Source organism: Bidens hawaiensis, unplaced genomic scaffold (genome assembly GCF_021521415.1).
Source record: "Bidens hawaiensis isolate Kalapana, Puna unplaced genomic scaffold, B.hawaiensis_p1.1 tig00046853_1, whole genome shotgun sequence".
In the NCBI taxonomy this organism is placed as follows: domain Eukaryota; kingdom Viridiplantae; phylum Streptophyta; class Magnoliopsida; order Asterales; family Asteraceae; genus Bidens; species Bidens hawaiensis.
The window spans coordinates 63,436-74,988 of record NW_027506005.1 but is presented as its reverse complement, the minus strand read 5'-3'; the positions used below and the strand labels follow the sequence as shown (position 1 = coordinate 74,988).

Genomic DNA, 11,553 nt, shown 5'->3' with positions numbered 1-11,553 from the left:
TGATTTCTGAAAATGTAATCCTTTGGTGAGTCAGAATCTGAAGAGCAATCCCTCGAGGAACTTGAATTACGATTTCCTCGGTTTTGGAAAGGTTTTCTGGATTGCCTTCGCTTAGGTTTGGACTTAACAACAAAGTCCTCGGTGTATTTCTTGTTGAAAACATTTGAAGGGCTCTTTGGCTTTTTAGCTTCCAAACCCTTTGCTAACCTTTTTCTTTCTCTTTGGGTTAGCCAAAATGGTTTCTTTGGTTTCTCACTTCTTTTGGATTTGAAATCCGGCTCACTGGCAGTGGAGTGAGTTTGGTTAGACATCTTCTTAGGTTGAGGGTCAACCTTAGGAAATGTCTGACCAAACTTACTATTTAAATCCTTTTGTTGTTTGTGCCAGTTCTTGCAATGTCTTTCAAGATGAGACGGATTTCTATAGACAAAGCAACACTTTCTTTGGTTGCATTTATGGACATCTTGCTCACTGAGATATGTGGGATAAGGTGATGTAATTGGGTTAACATGTTGGTGACCTCTGTCTGACTGATAATTGTAAGTATTTGAATGATGAGTTGCAAAATAATTTGATTGCCTAGGTTTCTGTCGAGAGTAGTAATAAGTACTATCAAATTGATCATAATATTGAGAACTATTGTTATAATTTGTATTTTGAGAAAATGAAGTTTTCTTAGGTGGTATATATTTACAGGAGGTGCTTGGTTTTTCATTTTCAAATTTTGATTTCTCTTTTGATAAGTTCTCAACATTATGATCAGTTGACGAACAACTCTTACTAGTCTGTTCATTAACCTTGACTTCAATGGTTTCATCAAAAACATTTTCGCATTCTGAATCAGAAGAAGAACTTTCACTTTCATTACAAATATTTGTACAACAGTTATCACTAGATGATTCACAAAACACAGCTTTTGATCCCGACATCAAGCTTCCTAACATTGATTCACACACTTTATTACAGACAGGATTGTTAATCGTTTTTGTTAGACCCACACAAGATACAAAGTGGGGTTCTAACTCTTCTTTTGGTTTACAACCCTGGTTAACCTTCCCACAATCACCACTTACATCACCTGCTACACAAGACACGTTGACGTTAGACTTATCAGATGATGGAATTTGAGCTTTTGATGGAGAGGCAGCATAAACAAATTTCACTGGTTTTGGTAGTTTACCAATACTATAGGCCATCTCTTCATCAGGAGAAGTATTATAGCTAAAATGGGGTAGGCAAGTGTAATTATCATTCATTGGTGGAGGCACCGCTGAATAATCATAACCTAGCCCCGTTTTGACTTTAGTACTTCTCTGAGCTCCGATAAGATCATCTAATTGTTCAGATGATGCTTCAAATCTTTCAACTTGTTTTTCTTTTTCCTTTTTGTCAGAAACTTCAAGTTTTAACTTTTCAATTTTATCTTTTAATTTATTTATTATGTCCTTGTAATAGATGACATTGTGCTCTCCTTGAAAGATTTTAAGCTTAAGATTTGCACCGTCATCGTGATGTGTTTTAATCTTTTCAACATATATCTTGTCAGCCTTTATATATTCAGCATTTAGTTGACGAAGTTTTGCATTTTCTTTCAAAACTTCGTCCTGAAGATATCTATAATATGTAACTTTATTCACGCAAGCTTGAGAGCAAAGATTTTTATTTACCTCATCAGAGGGAGATTCATCAGAACTTGCAGCAGTGGATGAGGATGCTCCTTCGTTTGTTATGAAAGCCATAACTGCCATGTTAAGAGGGTTCTGCAGCTCTTGAAATTGATCATCCCAATCCACACCAACTTGGACCTCCGATTGGGATACAAGGGCCTTTGAGTTTGAGCTTGAGTTGCCCTTGTGTGGATGACCTCCAATTCTTTGAGATGAGATGCTTGGCTTCTGCACCTCATGCTTTTTTCCTGCAGCCTTGCTGTTCTCTTCCTCTGTCACCTCAGTTACACGAATATCATTGGCAGGTTTTGACGGATTCGTGCATTCTCGAGAAAAATGACCCATCTCACCACAGTTGTAGCATCGTAGGTTTGACTTATCGAACCCGATCCTTTTTCTATCAAAATCATTGAAGCTATCCTTCCCATACGTCTTCATAAAGTTTGTGGCTCTTTGCATAGCCATTGCCATTTGATATTTGATATCCATCTTTTCAAGATCCTTTTGGTTGATATCTCTCAAATCTCCAGCCTCAAACTGTGGTGGCAACAAATTTCCTTGCATCAATTCTTCGTGACTTGACAGAAAAGCATGAACTATTGCGATGTTTGAGTCGTTCAGCAAGGGAAGAGCTTCACAGTAACTTGAAGGTTTGCTTGGTTGAGGTTTCGAGGATGAGGAAATCCCTTGAGGTTTTAATGCTTGGGCGACTGCCTTTTGAAATGAACTTGTACTTGAAGAGTCTGATGGATTGCTGGTTGAGATAAAAGCAGTTGGTTGTGCAGGCACACTCGGGGAGTACTTAGGAGTGGTCACGGGATAAACATTCTGTTGAGTCTTGCTTATGAAAGCAGTTGGCATTGAGGAAGCAGTACTCACTCCAACTTGACTCAGAGAACTTAGATGATTGTTCATTCTCATCTGCTCATCCATTTCAAATGACTTGATGGTGGATATCAAGTCAGTGTTTGACATCGTATTTAGATTAGTGGTTCTCTTAATTGTGACTGTATTGGTACTCCAGCTATATGGCAATGAATTCATCAACTTGTGGTTGACCTCAGCATTTGCAATGTTGACACTTGCAGCCCTAATTCTCACCATCAACTTCTCAAATCTCTTAACCAAATCCAAAACAGCTTCACCTTAACGATGATTAAACATATTGAACCCTTCCTTTAATAGGGCCTTCTTGTTTTCCCTAATTTCAGCACTGCCCTCAACTTTCTCAACAAGTGCTTCCCACAGACCCTTGGCACTTGTGTGTTCATGAAGAGTTTCAGTGATCTCATTTGAAAGGAAAACAGTTAAAATGAGATAGGCTTTCTTGTCTTGTGCTACCAGGTCCCTGTCAGCTTGATCATAGTTTTCAGGAGTCTTAAGTTGTTCCCCAGCATCAGTGCGAGTCACGAGAACATGAGGACCTTGTTCAAAACATCTCATCAAATCAGTCTCAGTCAATGAGATATAGTTCATGAATCTCCATTTGAAGTCTGCAAAGTTATCATCCAAGGTCATATACGTTGGTGGCTTTGTAAGTGTTCCCACTTGGTTTTCCAACAACAAATACCCCTTCAACAGCTCAGAATTCGTGCTTGTCATGATTTCAGTAATCTCAAACACTTAACAAACTTTAAACAACTTCAAATTTTAAGACAATTAACTTTTTCGCGCGAAACACCTTTTCAAGCGAAGCGAAAAAGTGGTTAGAAGCGAAGCGAAAAAAGTAAGCAAGCGAAGCGAAAAAGAAAAAAAAAATTATGCAAGCGAAGCGAAAAAGAAAAAAAAATATGCAAGCGAAGCGAAAAAGGTGTGAACAGCGAAGCGAAGCGAAAAAGTGAACAGTAAAGCGAAGAGAAAAAGTTCTATGCGAAGCGAAAAAGTTTCCAAGCGAAGCGAAAAAAATGAACAGTGATGCGAAGCGAAAAAGATTCTATGCGAAGCGAAAATGGTTCAAGCGAAGCGAAAAACTTTTAAGCTTCCAGAAGCAATCGTTCTTGGGATATGTTCCCCCTAACTTGTCAGTACAAGGTCAAAGGTTGGTACGCTGATTTTGATGCCATGAGAAGCGAAAATTTTAACTTGTTAATTTTAACACTTTTCAACAACCCGTAACACCAAAACTAATCACTTTTAAGCCTAAAACCTTTTAGATCTAAAACTTGAATACTTGTTATCTTCACCAAGAACACTTTCTAAGACTTTTATGAAGATTTTGCCCGATTCTTTTTGTATTTTTCTTGTTTTGTGGTTTTTGTGAACTTTCTTGTCAAGAACACTTGTTTTCTTCTTCTCAAGATCAAAACCCAAGGTTGTGATCCAAAACCCTCAACTAGTGAGCCGAAGCTCTGATACCAATTGTAGGTCCCAACGTGGGTGGATCTAACAATAGTCTTGGATCAACCGAGCTTAGTGCTAGCGGAAATCACACTAAGCCACCTAAGCGGTCTCGGATCTTGAGATGTTATTTTCGGATGGTTTGAGAGAAAGAAAGAGAGCCGAGAGAGAGAAGATAGAGAGTTTGCAAAAGGTTTTTGTATTGATCAACTGCTAACCACTCCCTACTACTTCTCATGGCATGCTTCCTATTTATAGAAAAGCATGCATGAGAAGTAAGTTACATCAAATGCCCAATGGGCTTTACAACTAAATTTCTCTTGGGCTTATTACATTCAATACTAACAACCAAATCCCAATACATATAATTACAATACAAAAGACTAAAACAAAATAAGACTAACAGGCCCAAGACGTGATTGTTTCAAGAAGAGGCGTGATCCAAGGGATAAAGATCCAAGAAACCGCGAGACCAGAGAAAGAAGAGATAAACCGACGGAAATTTGAAATGTTAATGTAACCACTATGAAAAATATGTAACCCTTTCTCTCTATATAAGGGAAGGGGAAGATCATGTAAGGACATGTTAATCAAATACTCTACAATACTCATAAACACATTCCCGATCACCATTCTCCTAGAAGTGTTAGAAACGTCACCCCCTCGTGGGAATAGGTTTTAACATCTAGCAAGCAAATTGTTGTCATACAAATTAATTAATTAAAATTTATGTTTTATAAAAAAGTTATAATCATCATTTATAAAGGCATATTTATAGGAATACATATACTCGTGTAGATATACAATTATGCACATGAACACGTATATATGTGCACATAAAACACGTGTGATATAAATTGGTTAAAATATTTAGTACATGAGCTATTAGAGCTCTTGTCATAACTACTCTTGTTTCAAAATACAGAATCGTAACATTAAACCATCAATTGAGTGAATGTTTTTTAGTCTATGGTGTATACAATTAACATAGGTTAAAATGACATGACATTTTAAATATGTATTAAAACACTCCCCACGAGTGTTAAGTTTGTTAAAAAGACCCATTTTTTTTCGAACGGTAGGTTTTATAAACAAACCAACGAAAAGAAGCACACCCCTCTCCACAAGCCGGAGAGGAGCCCCAAAAAACAAGCAATTACTTAAACTTGAAAGAACACCACTTAGACTAATTTATCGATTATTTAAAATTAGATCTATGTTTAAACCATAAAAAGTCTAGAGACTTAATTTCTCCAATTATGTCTTCGACCTTTATACTTTTGCCTTCAAACAACCTCTCGTTCCTAGCTTTCAAAATACTCGAACAAGTGATGATCACAATACCGTAAAAAAAGTTCTTTTCCAACCCCCCCCCCCACCCCCACCCCCACCCGAGTTATGGTGTGCCTCTAACAAATCTTTAATCGAGAAGGAAAACACCTGAGGAGTTTTACACCACGAACTCATGAACCCCCAAACCGCTGAAGCCACCTCACAACCAATGAAAATATGATCCGCAGTTTCAATCTATGGGTCACAAAGGCCACATAACCGAAAAGGAACATGAACATTTCGTCTTTGCTAGAAAGTCCCATGGATTATGCTTTCCACGGATTAAAATGAACAATATGCATTATTATGTATTAATTACTAATTGATTTGTTAAAAAATAATATGAGTGAGATTGAGTTAAATGGATTAAACTATTTCCTTTGGATGAGATAGAGTGAAAGAGAGAAAAATGAATGATGTGGAGCTTATGTGGAATTAAGATAGGTTAGAGTATACCCCATGGCCTAAGGTCATGGGGTATACTCTAACTCGAACATAACTTAAGATGAAATGACGCTTTAAAGATGGATTAAACCACTCCTCACTTGTGTTATATTTGTTATAAAGGGGTATATTAAATTAACAATTAATAGGGGTGAGATGGAGTTAAAAGGAATAAACAATTCATTTTGGTGAGATGGAGTGAAAGAGAAAAAAAATGAGTGATGTGGCGCTTATGTGAAGTTAAGAAGGGTTAGAGTAAAAAATGAGTGACCTGGGTTCGATCCCTGATGCCGACTGGATTTTCCCTAATGCATAAAGCCTGTCGTGCCTTCGGGCGGGGTGAGCGGGGGTTTTACCGGGAATGCCAAATGATCCTTAGGTTCCAGTGTGGGTCCCGATAATGTCAACATAGTCTGGATCGAGGGTGATGGGGCCGTGAATGCAGTCGCGTTATCACTTAACTGAGAAAATCGCCGTTCAAAAAAAAAGAGGGGTTAGAGTACACCCTATAGCCTTAGAATTTTCAAGTTTAACGAAAAAGTTACGTGAATATGATAGATAATAGTTCCTTTAAAAAAACAAAACAAATCATATATTTATTTGCAATTATTTATAGCATGAAGTTCATTTTAGGGTAGTCCAAACCATTTGCCACTCGTTTGGAAATTGCTCGGAAAATACTCGTTCGTTTTTCACTCGATTGTAAACGAGCCGCTCTGCTAAGTTCGGTTTGTAAACGAGCTAAGCAACAAGCAAATGTCTGCTCGGTTCGGTTCGGCTCGAATATTTTTAATTTATTTTTATATAATTATGTATGAACTAATATATAAATATAGTTTCATGATCAAATACAAATTATTCTTAACATGAAAACAGTGCGAACTAATTTACTGTTGTTACTAGGTTTCTTTTATAAGTGTTTGCTGTTATTTTGTGTTCGTGTTTGCTGATTTCCAATTTGAGACGTTATAAGTATTTGTTGATTTACATTTTATTGTTATTATTAGTTTTTTTTCCTTATGTTGTTATAAATATTTGTTATTATTTTGTTGCTAATTTTGATTCTTTTGTTGTTATTATTAGGGTTTTTTATTTGTTATTATAAAACTTTGCTTATGTAGATCGGTGTTGTAGTTGATATTGTTTCCTACGTTCTCATTTTTGGTATATTAGTATTTTGTTTCCTACGTTCTCATGTTAAGATCATTTTGTACATGAACTTTCTCCTATAAATATATAGACAACACACATAAAATATTAGTATACAATTGTTTAAACCCTTTTTTAATTTCCTATTCCGTCAATTTTATAGTTTATTACTTCGATTCAAGTTTTCAGAATACTAGAAGTTTGTTTGCATGTTAATTATATCCTACTTCAAATTTTTTTTCTCCTAAAATTTAGGACTTATTACACGTTTGTCTAAAAACTACTAATTTGTTTACAAAATATATTATTTACAGCATTTAAACTTGTTTCTTATTGAAATTTTTAGAGTGAAAAAAAATAATGCTCGAAAATCGCTCGACGTTCGATCGAAAAATGCCCGATTCAATTTTCGCTCGGTTCAAATTTCAGTCGTTCAGTTCGGTTGTAAACGTGCCAAGCAACAAGCAAGTTTTCGCTCGACTCGGCTCGTGAACAGCCCTAGTTCATTTGCTGGATTTTTTTTTTTATTTTACATATCTACTCCTTATTTAGTTGTCTTGTAAGGATTTGATGATCAAAGTGACAGCCACCAATAACTTTTTAAATTTTATCATATTTAAAAATATTTTAGAAATTCGATAAACATTTTAATAAAAAGTTTCTAATTGTTAATCAACGTTCACGTTTATGTGTACACAAAATCGAGAATTTACAAAAGAACTTCCAGGTTCCAACTACAGTAGAAACTCGATAAATTAATACTCGATTATTTAATAAACTCTCTAAGATAATATGTTTTGCCGGTCCCGACTCGGGGATAGGGTGCTAAATTAATAATTCGCTAAAATTATAAGATAATACATTTTTGATCATTTCTTTAGACCCCATATAAAATATAAATTAATAATTCCTTATATATAGCATATTACATAAATGATTTATGAAGGTTTCTTGAAAAATAACTCAATTGTCTTATGTTTTTTGTTGAAATCAATTTCCCCTTAAATCTCGTCTCTAATTTTCTTTAGCATGGTAAGAACTTCTGGTGTTGTTTTCTCATAGCTCAACAAGAAATTGTTCAATGTGATTGCCGCTTTAATAGTTTCGTTTCGCGAAGGGGGCTCCATTGTAGAACTTTCATCATCTTCTTCATCGATATCATCTTTATTAATTCCAATAACGCTTTTAATAATTTCTTGGATCATTTTTCAATTCAACTTGGGAGATTGAAGGTTTCTTTCAAATTGGGCCGTTCATTTGATATACATGCATTGTATACAATAATTAAGTGAAAGCTTGAAAGGTGTTTGTAAACTAAGTATTCTACTATAAATTAATAAAATATTAATTAATATATAAATTAATAATTATTAATTTATCGATTAATTAATAACTTTTTTAATTAATAAATTTTGATGATCCTAAATGTATTATTTTATAGAGTTTCTACTGTAAATTGTTATGCATAGCACTTCAGTTCTCCTGTTACATATGCAAGAGTACTATATTTTACTATTGAGACTTAAGGCACGTATAAAACACATTTATTTATTCTACACTTACAATATGCTTTTTACGAAATAAAATAAAATTAAAGCATATGATCATATTATTATCATAATTTTTTCTAAAATCAAAACCACAGAAAGAAGTTAATAATTTTGTGATAATCTGCTATTTTCTTTCCCAATTGGATTAAGGATCATAATATAATTAAAAAAAACACTTAATTGTTATGTTTCATACTACAATTGATAAGCGTTTGACTCGATCCGACCACGTTCTTCAGTGAGGGAACAAATACGGCACTACCCATTAACTCCAAGGACCAAATAATAAAAACCAAACCCATGTCTTCAACCGAGAGAAAAACGGGGGAACATGGACGATAACCGTCACTACGAACACATTACACACACACACTTCTAATACCATATTAAACATTAATCCACAACACAACATACATACATAATAATTGCACTGCGTGTGTGCGTTAGTGCAAATTTTATGGAAATGAGAAGACGATCATCAGCGTACGATGAAATGGGAGAGATAAAGAAAGGCCCATGGAAGACTGAAGAAGACGAGGTTTTAATCCAACATGTTGATAGATACGGACCCCGTGATTGGAGCTCCATTCGATCCAAAGGTCTTCTGCAACGCACCGGCAAGTCCTGTCGTCTTCGTTGGGTCAATAAACTTAGACCCAATTTGAAAAAGTAATTATGCTTTTCTCTCTTTATTTTGTGTTTTTTGATTCACCCATAAAGTGCTTGTGTTAATGCTTCTGTCAATGTTGTTTTAGTGGCGTCAAGTTTTCGGTGGACGAGGAGCGAACGGTGATCGATCTCCAGGGGCAATTCGGAAACAAGTGGGCCTGAATTGCCACGTTTTTACCCGGGAGGACTGATAATGATGTCAAGAATTTTTGGAGTAGTAGACAGAAGAGACTCGCTCGGGTTCTAAAGTCGCCGCCACCACCACCGCCACCGCCGCCACAACCACCCCAAAAGTCACACAATAAGGTTAGCAAATATTTTTATTTTTTATTTTTTTTCAAAAAAAATTATAATAATAATTGTTTTTTTTAATGCAATTTTAGGCACCAAAACGTAGTTCTTCAGGAGAGTCATCAGTGACTTCACCAAAAACAATATCTTGTTCATCATCTTATTGTGAGCCTATTAAGATGATGCCATTGCCTTTGCCTTTGCCACTGCCTGAACTTATGAACCCTGTCAATACCGCCACTGCGGAGGCTACTACGGGCTGGGTTAGCCAGGATCATAACCCGCCACCGTGCCCGTTTGACTACACCGCTATCCCCTTAGAGGAAAACTCATGCAACCAGCCACCTTTGCTACAAGATTTTACTCATAATATTCCGCCACCTCCACCACCCTTTGACACCCATGACATTTTCAACCAGCTAGCGGATCCTAATTTCTTTGCGGTGTTCGGTCAAGGTGGGTCGTCTGATATGGTCGAGTTTCCTTATGTGACACCAGGTATGCATCATGCATGCATGAAGTTATATATATGTAGATATATATGTAGATAAATGTGTGTGTGTGTAATTTGTTTGTTTGTGTGTTAATTTAGGTGGTGAAGGAGAAAGTGGGAGTTGTGGAAGGGAGGAGAGTAATGATCCAATGATGATGGAGCCGGATACGTTCATGGATGATTTTCCGATGGATATGTTTGATCAAATCGAGCCGCTACCAAGCCCGTCTGAGTGGTGAAGTGTGAGTTGGCTAGGGGTAGTGTTTAGTTCTCGGTGTTATGGACAAGTTTTACTTCCTTGGAAGTATGGTGTTGGGTTGGTTATGGTAGAATGTTTATGCAATTTGAACTCATTTTACATTTATTTGCATCATATTATTCGGTTATGTGACGCTTGATTTTCTTTAAAAGGTTGGAATAATTGTTGTGCCAGGTATTCGTTCAATATGTGAAATTAAATAGGTCAATCCACCAACATGTTTAACCATTTATTACAACCAATATAGGTTCTTTGCATCGGAGACTCAAAAATTATTTATTTGATGATTGTATTTTGAGGTAAATGACATAATTACCTATAGACTTTTATGTTTTTATATTCTGGAAAGGAAAAAAAATTACAAATAGTATATTCAATGAAATGAAGGATAAAATAGTATATTCATAACTGCTAAAAGAGAAATTAACGGATTTATGGCAAATATACACATTAATTAATAAGCACAAGATTTAACATAAATAATATCAATGAAGGGAAGAGTAGGCCACTGTTTTCTCTTCAATGAGCTCTCTTTCTAAAGCATCCATTTTTTCCCTTGCAAACTCATCAATCTTTAATCCTGCACCATTACAAAATAATAATCAAACTTAATCTCTAAACAATTTATCAAGCTCACATAAAAAATATGTGAAATTTATAACTTGTTGAAGGAAAATATACCTTGAACGATCGACCATTTGCTTTTCTCACAAGTGACCGGAAAAGAATAAATCAATGGAGACTCAAGTTCAATTCCCTTATTTCCTTATGAGAAAGACGATTGTTTAGGGTATGTTAACAAGTTTATATATTTCACATATTTGTTATGTGAGATTGATAAACTGTTTGGTGATTAAATTTGATTATTATTTTGTAATGGTGCAGGATTAAAGATTGATGAGTTTACAAGGGAAAAGATAGATGCTTTAGAAAGAGAGCTCATTGAAGTGCTCCTGTTCCTATGTGCCTTTCTCACAACCATCCAGGTACCCTAAATTCCTATGTGCTCCTGTTACCCCATCTACACTAAGCGATAACTTCAAATAAAATCTTTCTATGTGATCTCGATTTTTTCATGTGTGCAACAAAGGGGCAATTTAAGTGTTGTAAACAGTATTGTAAAAATTGCTATGTGCTAGTCAAGCGGTGATATAAGAACTGATAATTATTCGAGATTAATATGAATTAATTGGATTGGACTTTATATATAATTTTTCAAATGTACATATATGTACCAAGTTTTATATATATATTTTTAATTTTGACCGATTTTGACCAAATGACGATTAATTATTCGAGATTAATGTGGATTAATTGGATTGGACTTTATATATAATTTTTCAAATATACATATATGTACCA

General features: G+C 35.3%; 1 pseudogene; it reads left to right on the top strand.

Annotated features, from left to right (window-relative positions):
• Positions 1–8,942: 8,942 nt before the first annotated feature.
• On the top strand, positions 8,943–10,171 carry LOC143616353 (transcription factor DUO1-like; annotated as a pseudogene).
• Positions 10,172–11,553: the final 1,382 nt, after the last annotated feature.